The following is a 12,198-nucleotide window of genomic DNA, read 5'->3' on the forward strand; positions in this document are numbered from 1 at the left end:
TTTTAAGCAGCAGTGGTGTTTGTTCAGATTTTATTGTACCCAGTAGCCCAATATACCCAGTCAGGAGGAACAAAGCTGGGCCAGAGCCCACCCCCCACCCAACTCTTTCTGTCGGCCCCAGGGCACAGTGGGGGACGTTGGTGGCAGATCCCTCCCCTGGCCTCCCAGTAGGAAGAGTGGGGCCCAGGAAGGGGCAGTTCCAAGGAGTGTCTCCTGGAGATTGCAACCCCTGGGAGGACGATGTCAGCCCAGCAACGCTCACGGCACAGCTGGGAGGTGAACCAGGACCCCCAGCTCTGGAGCCAGGGGAGCGTCTCTGGCTAAGGTCGCCGCTGGCCTGGGGCACAGGGGCCTCACACATTAGAAGTCACTCAGCGGAAACGACAGCTCCTTGGAGTAGAGCTCTGGGCTCTGTGCCACCACGCGGGACAGGCGGGCATCCAGGCCAGGCCTCGGGGCCAGGGGGCTGGCCGGGGCGCCCGCTCCCCAGCTGTCTGCCCAGCAGGATGCTGCGGGCCTTCCACGGGGCTCTTCCGGGGCTGTGGCCTCTATAGTAAACCCCTTCTTGTAAGTCGTGTTTTCCTGAGTTGTATGAGCCTTTCCAGCAAATGATCAAACCTGAGGAGGGGGTTGTGGTAGTTCCCCCAGTTTAGAGCTTCAGCTGAAGGCGAAGGTGCCCCGGGCTGGCAGTGGGCACGGACGCAGGTGACAGGGGATGGGCCGCACGGCCTCTGCTGTTGCTCAGTGGCTCATCCTGCTTAACTCTGCTGGTTAGCGTCAGGACTTGAGTTAAATTGTATGACCCCCAGTTCTGTGGGTAGACATGGATGCTCATCGTGGGGAGGTGCGTTCTTCTGGGAGCCTGAGGGCCTGGCTCTGAGTGGAGCTCAAGAAGTGAGTGCCAGGCTCGCCCTGCAACGAGGCGGGAGGCAGGGCCCCTGTGGCCCAGCACCCAGACGCTCCCCGGAGGACAGCCAGTGTCCCCGCTGTCCTCGCAGCAGCCGCGGTGTCCTGGGGCCAAGAGCGGTGTGACAGGGCCGCTGGGCGCCTCGTTCCCGTGTCTTCACAGCAGGCGGATGCTGGGTCTTCTTCCCTGGCCACCGCAGGTCGCCTGAACGGCCCTGTGAGCCCCACGCTCTGTGCTCTGTGTTTATCATGGTGGCCATGACCTTGGGCAGCTCCTTGCCAACCCTCTCTAGTTCCGTCCACTACCCTGCGCCAGGCCGAGCCCTTGGCTGTCCCTGGAGAGATCCTCTCTCCCTCCCCACGGCGGAGAGAAGATGGCGGCCTTTTTTTCTGAAGGTACTTGGATCCCTTGCCACAGGTCCCCGTTCAGGGTGGCCGGTGGTCACACATACACCACTTGGTCGCTGGCAGAAACCCCTGCCAGCTCCAGGCGTGTGCCCCCGAGGCTAGGCCCTTGAGGACCCACTGACCGTTTACAAACTGAGCCCCCTCCAGGGCGAGCTGGGCTTGCAGAGACAGGGCGGCCGCCTCCCGAGAGCCCCGACACAGCCTCCCCTCCCTGAACCACCACGGCCCTGCCCGAAAAACCCTTTGTCACAGAAGCCCTTGCAGGCGCCTGTGATACCTCTGACCACAGAATAATATGGGGCTCATTCCTTTTAATTTTTATAATTTTGAGAACACCCCACCTTATGAAAAATGGCATTTGATAAGTGTTAACACTGGTTTTTAAAGTAAGAGTTTTGTAATGGTTCACCCATTTAAGTGTAGAGTTTAATGAATTTTAGAGTACTCACAGATGTGTGCAGCCATCACCAGCATCGAACTCTGGACTATCGCATCACACCTCAAAAAAATCCCTTACACTTAGCAGTCACTGTCCGTTCTTCCCTGCCCCTGCCTTGGCAACCACGGATCTGTTTTACTTTCCGTCTCTGTGGATTTACCTCTGCTGGAGATTTCATGTAAATGGAATCATACGGTAGGTGTCCTGGTGAGTCTCAGCTCTTTCACCAGGATGACTGTCCCCAGGGTTCACCCGTGTGGTAGCGTGTCAGTGCATCACTCCTTTGTGTGGCTGAGTAATATTCCACGGGACGGACATGCCACATTTGGTCCACCCTTTCACCACTGACAGGCGTCTGGGCGGCTGTGAGTGGTGCCGCTGTGACTGCCTGTGGACAGGTTGTGCGTGGACCTGTTTGTCTTGGGTTCACGCTCCTGGGAGTGGAGTTTCTAGGTGACTCCAGGCGCGGGCCCCCTTGCACAGTACCACCTCCCCCAGCTCTTCAGGGTCCTACCCCTGTGTTACTCGGTCTGGTCCTCTCACAGACATCCTGAGGGTAGCATCGCCTGTTCCTCCCGGGAAGGACTTGGGTCTTCTCTGCCACTGTGTGCTAGCCCTGAGCCCAGCAGGCAGAAGGAAGGTGTTCAGCTAACTCAGGACGGGAGACTGAACCATGAGCCCTGGAGCTTCTGCCAGCCTGGTCACCCTTCTGCCCAGGGGGCAGCAACTTCCCTTCGGTGCCTTGCTCAGGACGAGTCAGCGGTCAGTAGAGCAGATGCTTCTGAACTCCCTTTTCACTGTGCTCAGCAGAGGTGACAGGGTCCAAGGTCATTGAGCCCTGCTCAGCCTCACTTGGAAGCCAGACAAGGCCAGAGTCAAGGGTAGCCCTGGAGGAGGCCTGTGGCTTGCCTGCCTGCCCATGAGATGCCTGCTGGGCATTTCTGGGCCATCTGACCTTGCCTACTGTGGCCAGACCCCCAGCTTCCCAGGTTGCAGACAAGGCTCTTTCTAAACCCAGAAGGCTTTTCTTCTTTCCTCAGTAATTCTGTGTGCAGAGGCCCCCGTAATGCAGCCGCTGCCCAGTGGCCTGGCACCCGGCTCTCTCCTCAGCCCTGCCTGCCTCCCCGTCAGAGGCACCTCATTCACGGCTGCATGTCTACATTAGGGGCTTCCTCTCACCCCACTGGTCCTCTAGGTGACCAGGCCCCACCATGTACTCAGACTCCGAGATGCTCAGGGCTCCCCATTTGCATCTCCCTGGCAGGGGTACCGCCTGGTCTGTGATTGGCAGTCACCTGCCTGGCGCATAGAGGGCTCCATGGTGATGTGCCAGATGGGAACCTAGCAGTCAGGTTGAGCTTCCTGCCCTTTCCTTCATCCATCAGAGCCAGCATCTATCCAGCGTTTGTTCTGTACCAAGATGAGGCTACTGTGTACATCAAAGTGAATGGAAAAAACAGTGATGCTGACTCCAGTGAACTGCGCCCTCCCGCGAGGCCACACCCTCCCAGTCACACACACATCCCTCCCCCCTCCACTCCTTGGGGCCCTGCCCTCCCACTCTGAGGTTGGGGTCATCTCCCCATTTACAGCAGGGACCCAGAAGATCAGAGAAGCTGGTGTGGTAGCCGGGTGAGCAAGCCTGCACAGATGGGCCCCGCTCCAGGACAGCAGTGCCCATGGGGGTGATACCTGTGCTGCCAGACAGGTGGCTGGGGGGCATCGGGCCAGGAAGTGCCCAGGCGGTGGAGGCGCAAAGACGGGTCAGATCCGAGCCCCACACTGTGGGGCTGAGTCCAGGCAGGCGGTTCACCGTCCTCAACCTTGGTTTCCTGGTGCCTACGAGTGGGTCTGAGTCACCCTCTGGGTGTTCAGTGAGGATCAGTAAACCCATGTGTGTGCCAGTCATTTTTCTTAACTGGGAGGCAGAGGTCGTCGATGGGATAGCATCCCCCCAGATGCCTGTCCACCCAGAGCCTCAGAATGTGACCTTGTTAGGAAGGAGGGTCCTCGCGGGTGGAGTTTGTGAAGGTGGCGTCACACCAGATTAGGGCCCTAGGTCCAATGACTGGTGTCCTTATGAGAAGAGGGGAGTCTAGACACAGTGGCATGTAGGGACAGAGACACGGGGGACGGCCACATGAGGGGCCGAGATGGAGGATCGCTGGCCGTCCCAGGAGCAGGAGGCAGCGGGGCCCCCGGACTGCTGACCTCTAGAGCTGTGGGAGGACACATTTCTGTGCTGTTCAGTCCACAAACTTGTCTAATCCATCATCATAGGTAGGAACTGTTCCTGGCTCCATCTCAGAGATGAGACTGAGGCACCCAGTTGGGGTCCCTCACCTGAGCTGCACAAGCTGACAGATGACCAGAGGCTGGACCCGAGCCCTGGGATTCTGATTCCCGAGCCCCCCAAGGCCACCCCTGTATGTGGGGCTCAGTGACCCTGCCTGACCCTTGGGAGACGCTCTGAGTGCTGCTGACGCTGCCCCGTGGAGCTGCCTCGGCCGGGCCCCCGCAGGGGGGCTTGATGCCTGAGGATGCTGGGTCTATTCTCACAAGCCCAGCAACGCCTCCTGAACTGTGCCAGATTCTGCAACTTTCTGCCCCTCACTTCAGACTGTACTCCCCTGTGCTTACTATGGAAATCACCTCTTGACACTGTGGTTTAAGGAGACCACTCCCCAACCTCTTGATTTCCCACAGCTCCTCAGGCAGACCCCAAGCCCACCTGCAGGACAGCAGAGCTCTGGGAACCCAGTGTGAGAAACACTGGTCAGTTTCAGGCTTCTAGCAGAGTGCCCTGGAGACTCTGCTTCTGGGGTTGTCAGAACAGAAGATCAGTGAGGCCAAGGTCTCCGAGAGGACCCTGATGCCCCCATGGGGAGGAGGACGGGGGGGACTCACAGGAGCAGAGCTTGAGCAAGCTAAGCCTCTGGCAACCAGAGAATTCCACGGGGCTGTGTCTGGCCCAGCCCCCTCTCAAGTTGCAGATGCACAGCCAGAAGCTGTGGGGCCTAGGACAGGTCTGCCCTTGCAAGCGGGGTGGCCTTGAGCAAGGCACTTGGCCTTTCTGAGCCTCAGTTGAGTGGCCTGTGATATGGGATCACAGGCCCGCCTCACTCACAGCGGGGCTGGCCCTCCTCCGAGCGCCTCCCTCTGCAGCTTGCTCCACGTAGCAGTTGGGGCAAGCTCCAGCTCGGAGGCACCCCGCCCCCGCCAGCAGGCTGCTTGCAGGCCCGTGAGGATGCTGTGACAGGGAGAGCATATGGCGGGCATATGCCACGTGGGAACACGGCTGCCCACGGGAGGAGGCACGGGAGTTCTGGGGAGACGGAGCTGATTCGTGCCAGCTATTCGTGGCACCTGCTCGCGCCCTGGCCCTCCCTGGAGGGTGAGCCTCCGTGCCCTGGAAACTTGGGGTACCGTGGGGGACCTCCTGGGGCGGTGGGCAGTGTGCCTTCAGTCCACTAGATGTCGCTGTCCTCTGCAAGATCCAGTGGACCCACAGCCTAACCGGACCTGGAAATGGGGTGGGGTCCCTCTCAGGGAGACGGCCCTTGCAACTTCCCCTTGGCACTCAGAGAGGCCAAGTCACTGGCCTGCGGTCACACAGCCAGGAAGTGGCAGAACCAGCATGGAGTCCTTTCACGGGGTGGTGTCAGAGGTGAGGAGAGCAAAGGGGAAGGTCCTGGGTGCCCACTAAGCCCTCCCTGGCCGGCAGGGTCCAACTTCTCTGCCTGTGGAGGCTTCCCTGGGTTCCTCCTGTGTCCCCTTTGGCCCATGTGCCCTGCAGGCCTTGTCCTCTGGACTGCCTAGGCCAGGACACGTGGTGAACCTTAGGTTATCCTCTGACCTCTCCCTCGGTGCCCTGTTCACAGCAGGCATCCAGTACATGCTCTGCCCTTGTTCGGTGGCCCTTCGGTGTGGCTGTACTGAGGGGCGGTGTCCGCTGAGCCCCAGGAGCTCTGGCAAAGGGGTCACAGCTTGAGACAGATGGCTCTGAGCCCTCAGCTTCTAGGGGCCTCTGCCACCAGCTGGGAGGCTGTCGCGGTCCCCACCCACAGGGGCTCCTCACCTCGCTTGCTCTGAGTCAGGTCACACCAGGGGACGTGGATGATGGTGTTTCTGGGGCAGCAGCAAACCTTTGCGGGGGAGGGATCCTGTGGTCAGAAAAACACCCAGCGGGAGGGACGCAGGAGGGGGTCCCAGCCACATGATGCTGTGCCCGTGACAGTGGGGTGCAGGGAGGTGAGGGGGCACCCGGCCCACTGTGCCCCTCACAGCCCCCCCTGGGGAAGAGGAGGCTGGGGCACAGCTCCCCCGAGACAGCGGAGGACAGTCTCGGCGAGGACCTGACGCCCACCGCGATCCTGCGGGAGCAGATGGCCAGGGAGAGGGGCGGAGGCGGCAACAGTTGGTGCCGCCAGCTTCCGGCTCCCCCGCGGCGGCGGGTGTGAGAGGCGGCGATGGGAGCGAGTGGCAGAAGCCCAGCCTGCTGTCGCCACCTCCCCCCGCCCCCCCAGCCTTCCTCCTTAGCCCTTCAAGAGGCTTCTCCCCAAATACCCTGCCTGGAGCCTGCCTGGGAGGCCTGAGAGCCCAGGTGTCAGAGCCTGGTCTGAAGAGGTGGAAGTCCCAGCCTCCAGCCAGCCCAGCCCAGTCTCGTCCTGGCTCTGTGACCCAGCCTCAGTTTCCCCATCTGTACAATGGGGTGATGTCAGTTTCTACTTTTGAATCCTGACTCTACTGCATGGAGCTGTGTGACCTTGGGAAGGCTCCTTTGCCTCTCTGTGCCTTGGCTTCCCCATCTGTAAAGTGGAGAAAGCTATAATACCTGACTTGTAGTGTTGTGGACTGAAAGGGGTTCACTCTGGGAAAAGCATGAAGGGGCCAAGGGATGCCAGGAGCCATGGGCTCTGCCCTCAGCAGGGAGATTCAGATGGCACTGAGCAGAAGCCTTAGGTTGAGAGGAGAACCACAGTCAAACACGGAAGAGTGGCCATCGCCTGCACTCATGGTGCGCTCCGAGTGCCTCCCATACAGGGCTCACTCAGCCTTACAGCATCCTTGGGCTTGGCACCATTACTGATTCAGTTTACAGATAGACCAAGGCCCAGAGCCGCGAAAGCGCTGGCTTAGAGTCACTGCCCTGTTTCCCTTTGCAAAGCCCTCTTCTGCTCCCGCCCACCTCCATCACCCCGCCCCGCCTCAGCGCCTGCAGATGCTGCGCTAGCGGCCGGGGTCCCAGGTCCTGTCACTTCTCCCCACTCCCGCCCGCCACCTGACCAACTCTGCCAGCCATCCGCAGTCTGTTCCAGTCCCCGGGGTGGCTCTGGCCCTGCCACGCTGTCAGCCTCGGGATCTGTCCCCTCCCCTGCCTACAGCCTGACCTCTGCTGCACTAGCCCTAAACAGAGACATTTACTCCAGAGAGGGGCGTGCCCTGCATGGGCCGGCCGGCCACTCAGCGACACACAGTTGGAAATCCCAATCCTAGTCTCACTAACCGACTTCCAAGTGCTCAAAAAACATACATGGCTGCCTGGCGGCTACCGCCTTGGGCAGCACAGATCTAGAACATTCCACTGATGCTTCCTAGGGAGGCTTGGGGAGGCGGGAGAGATGCAGCGCGGGCTGCATTGGCGGTCCTCGTCTGAGAGGCAGGCAGGACATATTGGAACTGCTCTCTGCATCTTATGCCATGTTTCCCCAGGAACTCAGTCTGTTCTGTTTCACCAAACCTCGAGCACATGGGCCAGGCAGGGATCGTTCTTATATATATTTGTAAATTGATTTGTAGAAGTCTTAAAAGACATGGAAAATGGAACCATGTCTAAATAAGCGTCTTACAGATTGCTTTTGCTGAAAAGAGGAAACTAACGTCAAGTCTCTGAACTTTGGGGATGTTGGTCATCCTTCCTCCAGGCCTCAGTTTACACACCTGCATGAGGGGTGGTCTCCCGGGCGCTGGCTAGGAGGTCCTGGGAGGCTGGGGTGGGGAGTGGTGGGTGCACAGGGCCTGGACTCAGAGCCCCACTTTGCCCAGCGAGCTTGGCCTCTTTTGGGGGCCTGGGTTCCTTCACCCCTAGAATGGGCAGAAGAGCCCTGGCTGAAGTGGGGATCTCGACGGGGGATCTCTGAGGGAGGCCTGGCGGGAGCAGGGCAAGGGGCAGAAGAGTCAGAGCTGCACCCAGAGGCCCCTCCCTCGGCACCCAGTGCCACCCAGACCTGGTCCGAGTGAGGCTGTTTTCCTGCAGGCCCATCACACAGCCGGGAAGAGCCTGGCTCCCCTGTCCCGTGATGGAGGGAGGGAAGGAGGCCTGGAGCTCCCTGGGAACGGGCATCTTCCTGGCCTCCTGTCCCGGGAGCAGAGCTCTGAGTTCTTCCAGGGTGCAGGTGAGAGCAGGAAAGGTCTAGCAGGGGTGAGTGCCGCTGCCCTTGTCCGCAGGGCAGGGGACGGAGGGGCCCGACGGGCGGGGTTGATCTTGGTGGGCCTTTTGTCCCTCCCCACCCTCAGCAGCCTCCCCTCCGCCCCTCAGCCCAGGCAGTTGTGAACATCCTTCCGTTCAGCCCATTGCACTGGGTCCCTGCTACAGGCTGCAGCAATGAGGACCACAGCCAGTGGAGCGCCACCTCCTGGACCGCACAGCCTCGCAGCCGTTCCCTGCTCAGTCGGAGGGATGGGGAGGGCGGGGGTGCCCATTGCCTCAGAAGGCATCAGAGAATTCCAGCAAGAGCCCCCACCCCGTGTGTGACCAGATAGGAAGTGGGCCTCCCTTGATGTCAGTCCTGGCCTGTGACAGCCCGGGGTGGGGTGGTCCCCACGCCCTCCTGAGAGAGGCCACGGCCTTGTCATGTTGGTCCCTCGCGCCCCAGCCTGACCTCGCCCTGGTGGGAGGCCAGGCCCGCTGCTCTGCCAGACTCCATTCCTGCCAGCTGGCCCGCCCTGCACGGTTGCCATGGCAACCCCGCCGCATGTCAGCAGGGCCTGCCGCTCCCGCTTCGTCTCTCTCTGGGGCCAGAGCCACTTCAGGGAGGCCCCGGGGGCTGCCAGGCAGAAGGGAGATTCCCCAGAGGCCCCTCGGGGTCCTGGACCTCGGCCAGGCCTTGACCCCTGCCAGCAGAGGGCAAAGGACGATGGGGACAGCCCTGGGTGGCCAGGGAGACAGTGGGAAGCTGGGGGTGGGGGCAGGAGTGTACCGCGAGAACAGAAATAAAACAGTGGGGGCAGGTGCCCCGGGTCTCCAGAGGCCTGGCTGACTCCTCTCGCAGCCCGTCACCCGCACGGAGAGGCCCACCCCAGCCCCACTGAGTGACCCCGCCACCACGTGCCACCCCCGCTGCGTGTGCCCCCACTGCACGCTCCGGCTCCAGGAGACGCCTCCCCGTGTGAGGGGGCTGAGGGTCCAGACACAGCCGGGCGGGGAGCTTCAGGACAGAGACGCAGTGCCGGCCGTCCTCAGGTGGGGGAGATGGGTAACCCTCCCAGAGGCACAGAGGGTGAGCCACCAGCCCAGAGCGACACAGGGCTGCAGGTACAGAAGCATCAGTACGGGAGGCAGGGGGCCGCCTGGAGAAGGGAGACTGGAGAGGGAGGACTCTCACAGTGGGAGCACTGGAGCAGCTCAGAGGCAGTGGGGCCCTGACTCGGCTTCCTGCAGATGGAGACCACCCCCCACCCCAGATAGGGGGTTAGTCTGGCTGGAGCTGAAGGAGTGGAGAGGCAGGGTGGGAGGCCTGGTGGATGTGGGGGTCTAGTGAGGCAATGGGCAGAGCCACAGCCCTCCCGGCACAAGCTCCTGAAAGGACCCTGGAGGGTGGTCCCAGACCCAAGTGGCCTATAGGAGGGACCCCGAGGCCTCCCACCTGTCCTTCTAGAGGCAATAGGCCGGGGTGGGGGGGGAACCGTGGGGGGAGGGGGAGCTCCAGCCCCGCCCTCTCCAGCAAGCCCTCCCAGCCTCCTAGCCCTGAGGTCACCTCTGGTCTCAGGGGGTTACACCATGGCTTTAATTTCAGTGACCTTGATGCTTGTCAGGTCAAATATTTCAACTCAGTGGACTCATCCAGCAGGAGCAGGTTTCCATGGCAACGGGGGCTGACCCATAGGAGCCCCCCCCCCCCCCCGCCGGGTCACTGCTGTGGTCTCACCCATCACTCCCCAGACTGCTGTGCGAAGGCCAGGATTGTGTCTAGCAGGGCCCCTACCCCCACACCCACATCCTGTAACATGAGCACACGGGTCCTCGCACAGGACGCAGGGAGTCCATGTGTGACCTCGGTCTTCTGTTGACACAGCTCTTGTTTTTCCGTGAAGACATCTGCTGACCCACCCCAGCTGCAGAGAAAGGGGGAGGGGTGTGGGCTCCGCCTGTCGGCATGAATTCCACCAAGATGCCCAGTTTCAGCCAGGCTGTGTCCCCTGTCACAGGAGCTTAGGCCACCTGGAAGTTGAGTGCTTCGCCTGACTTGGCCAGCTCCCAGTCCTCATCTCCCCTCCCACCCCGCAGGGCCTGGAGGGCCAAGGCCACCCTGTGATCTGGGTGCTGCCCGTCTGTCCTCTGCTTGTGGTCCTGCAGCCCAGGCCCAGAGCCCATGTATTATTCCTGCTGACGGCACCTCCTCTGTGGTCCCATCACCAACCAGCGTTTACCGAGTGCTTGCTTGTGGAGCCCTTCATGTGCATGACTTAATCTTTGCAACACCCCACGAGGGCTCTTGGGGGGACAGGACTCCCAGTGTCACCACTCACTAAGTGTGTGACTTTGGGGAAACCAATTTGCCCCCTGGTGCCTCAGTGTTCCCCTCTGTACAATGGCCTGTTGCCAGAACTCTTGAGGGTGAATTCGTGGATGGACTGTTTAGAGCTGTACCTGACTTCTGGTCAGGGCTCAAGGAGGGTCAGCAATTCATGTGCATCTCCCTGAGAGGGGGGCACAGATAGGGTGTGCACATCTTCAAGGGGGCACAGCTGGTTCTGACCCCCGGGCAGCACTTGTAGCAGGTTCCATGGGGGCCATGTGGGAGAGGCAAGGGCAAGCTCGGGGTGAGGGGTAGGCCGAGCCCCATCTGCTGGAGTCCTGGTTGCTGGTAGGAGGGGGCGTGGCATTTACTGGTCTCCCTTTACACCTTCAAAGGTCCACAGGGCCCAGCAAATGTCCCTGAACTATGACCAGAGCAGCAACCGTCTATCTAGGTGTGTTCCAGGCATTCATGCATTCATTGAGTTCTGAGAACTCTGAGGTCCAAGGTGTTATCCCTGCTATTGCAGAGAGCAGCCATGGGTTCGAGCCTGTTTCCATAGCTCAGTGGGGCCGGCGAGCAGCACAGACATAGGAGCACTTACGATGCCCCCGCGACGCTAGCACTGACCTGCGTTCATCTCCTAGCATCTCCCATAAACCTGATCGTGAGGGGCCTCTGAGCACCCCCACTCCACGAGGCCCTAACTCACACCAGGTGCAGGGGAGAACCCGGAGCCCAGGCCCTCCACCACTTCACGGACCCCTCCCAGGCGATGCTCAGAAGGCCCGGAACAGGAAGTCTGCCCTTCAAGAAGAACTTCTTTGGGAAACCTGACGATGACAAATTATTTTTTTAATGGTTTTAATTTATCCCCCTTTCCTTGGAGTGTGTCAGAGGCAATCTGCTTCTCTCTGCCTCTGTGAGCCTCCTCGTCTCTTGTTAGTGGCTCGGCTTTGAACATATTTCCTTTTATCATGTGGTGACACGCGGTGGCAGAGGGCGATTCCGGGAGACGCTGTCGGGGAGGGGCCAGGCTAGAGTTTGCATCGCTCCTGACAGCTAATTAGCTGTGTGTCTTTACACCGGAGGGCCTCTCATATGGCAGGCATCATCACCACGGCCCTGAAGCCGCGCGCTGAGACTTCAGAGGAGGCCTGCCATGGCCTTCCTCCCTCCAGCCCTGGATCCGAGGCGCCCAGGCCAGCGGTTTGTTTTGGCAGTGCCCTTGGACCGCGGTCCCTCCGGGCCTGCTTATTGGCAGCAGTGGGAGGGCAGAGCTAGGATGGAGGGTCCCTGGGGCCCAAATGTGCCTACAGGCGCAGGGCTCTGGGTTAGGACTCAGACCCAAGTGGGAGTCTGAGGCTCCGTTTGCTGTCAGGCAGGTCTGCTCTGCCCGAGGCTCAGTTTGCTCATCTGCAAATTGGGTATAAAGTGATACTCATCCTGGTTGTCTCAGACATTCTGCAAAGCATCCAGTAAGGGCATGTGTTGCAGCGAGCTGAAAGTAGTAACGCACATCTGGGTTCCATGGATCCAACATGTATTGGGCACCTACTGTATGCCAGACCCTGCACTGGGTGCTGGGTGCTGAGCAGTGAACAGAAAGACTGCCGACCTTCCTTCCAAAAGGGAAGGAGAAAATAAAAAACGGAGAGATCACATATGTAATCCCTGCTGTTGTCAGGGAGGGGGCCGGGCTAGCTT

The 12,198-nt window shown here is 60.5% G+C and overlaps 1 protein-coding gene across 1 annotated transcript in view; it reads left to right on the plus strand.

The window, feature by feature from the left end:
* Positions 1 to 12,198, plus strand: part of GSE1 (Gse1 coiled-coil protein) — a 392,798-nt gene that overhangs the window by 59,457 nt on the left and 321,143 nt on the right.

Source organism: Cervus elaphus, chromosome 4, assembly GCF_910594005.1.
Source record: "Cervus elaphus chromosome 4, mCerEla1.1, whole genome shotgun sequence".
NCBI classification, from domain to species: Eukaryota; Metazoa; Chordata; class Mammalia; order Artiodactyla; family Cervidae; genus Cervus; species Cervus elaphus.